At 46.3% G+C, this 1,817-nt stretch overlaps 1 protein-coding gene across 1 annotated transcript in view; it reads left to right on the plus strand.

Moving 5' to 3' along the window:
* The window catches only part of DGLUCY (D-glutamate cyclase), a 37,153-nt gene that overhangs the window by 14,702 nt on the left and 20,634 nt on the right, over positions 1-1,817 (plus strand).

Genomic DNA, 1,817 nt, shown 5'->3' on the forward strand with positions numbered 1-1,817 from the left:
TTACTCACTGGGCATAGTAATAGTCATTTTTGAGAGAACATTGGCTTGCCTTTGAGGTACCTGGAGAATATGAAGGAATACGAGGTTTATAATGATGATGTTTGCACTAATAGTGAAATCATCGTAAATATACAGACTGTTTTAAACTTGACAAAATTCTCGCTTCTTCTCTCTTTTGATGTTCACCATATCCTCTGAAATAGGTTACAGTCCAAGTTTTTTCTTTAAAAATGTTATTTTTCTCCCCTTTGGTCAACAGCAACTCGTGTTCATTGTAGAAACATCAGAAAACATATGAAAGTAAAGAGGCAATAAAAATTATCAGAATCCCATCACAATTAGCCATTATTAACAGTTTTATGTTTGCCCTTCGAGTCTTTTACTTCAGTTTTGAAACTATAAAATTGAAACAAACAACTATATATATATATATGAATCATGCTGTGATACTATTTTAGAACTTGATTTTTTTTCACTTTATGAATACAGTATAGACTTCTTTCCATGCCATTAAATAGTCTTCTACAACATCCTTTTTAATGTTTGCGTAGAATTCAATTTTACCAATGTTCCACTGAGTGCATTAACATCCTATTGTTTGGCACCAGAAAGAGCGCTGCAGTGAGCATTGCTGTGACTGTGTGTGTACAGACCCATGAGCACTTTATTAGGATAATAAGTTTCTAGAAGTGGATTGCTGGCTCCAGTGGAATATACAAATCTAAGTTACAAATCACCCTCCAGTCTAGCGTTCCAGCTTCCACTCCCACTGGCAGTATGTGAGGGCCATTTCCGCATAGCCGTCCTCTACCTGGACCACCCCCACCTGGACCACCCCCATGTTCCACCTGGGAAAACTGAGGTTCAGAGCAATCAAAGATGAGGCCAAGGTCACACAGCTACAATACGCCAACACTTGGACTTAAATATAAGTGTCCAGCTTCTAAATCTGGAAATTTTCCTCCATGACAAGAGTACCAACCCTGGGTCCCTTCATATTCTCTAGACACCTCAAATGCAAGCTGACATCCTCTCATGTCCCTTAGGCCCACCTCTCAGCTCAACCACAACCGGGGTGGAGGCTCTGAGTCACATCCTGCTTTTGCACGGCACAGATGCTCTGAGCTGACCCGAGTAAGGATAAAGGCACAGAATGGTATGTTACGAGAGCCAGGAGGCTGTGCTGCCCAGGTGGGACTGGCTTGGCAGCCACTGGTGGCATTGACAGCAGATGCTGCTGGTGCCCTGCCCGAACCCCAGCTGCGGTGGGCACTTCCCAGCACAGCAGTTCCCCACCTGAGATTCGAGTCTGTTCCTCCGCCGGAGCAGGACGGCCCAGGCGTGCAGAGGAGTTAGCGTCCCGATGGGCAACCTTCACCCAATAGGGGACAGGAGCCAGTGAATAAGTGCCCAGTCTCCGTGTCCCCTGGAAGGACAATCCTTAGAAGTGTCGCGCTCCGTTTCCTAGAGGATCTCAAGCAGGACTGAGCCGCAGGTGCCTCCGGAGTTTACCTGCTCGCTCCCAGTGCTTCGTGCCTTCTCTCCCTTCCCTCTCTCACGTCCTCCAACCGAGGACTTGTTTCCTGGGCTCACTTTCCACTGAAACATCCGTCCCCAAGCCCTTGTCTTAGGGTCTTCTCTTGGGGAACCCCCAACTAAGACGGCACTTGTGTCCCCTCCTTTGTCTGCGTGCCTCGTATTTGGGTTTGCCGAAATGCTGTAACAAATAAAGCCCAACATGCTTTGCTCAAATGTAATAGAAATATTACATCTCATGCAACAGTCCAGGGCGGGACTTCCAGGGCGAGCGTGTCAGT

The sequence above is a fragment of the Pteropus alecto genome, unplaced genomic scaffold (genome assembly GCF_000325575.1).
Source record: "Pteropus alecto unplaced genomic scaffold, ASM32557v1 scaffold8, whole genome shotgun sequence".
Lineage (NCBI taxonomy): Eukaryota > Metazoa > Chordata > Mammalia > Chiroptera > Pteropodidae > Pteropus > Pteropus alecto.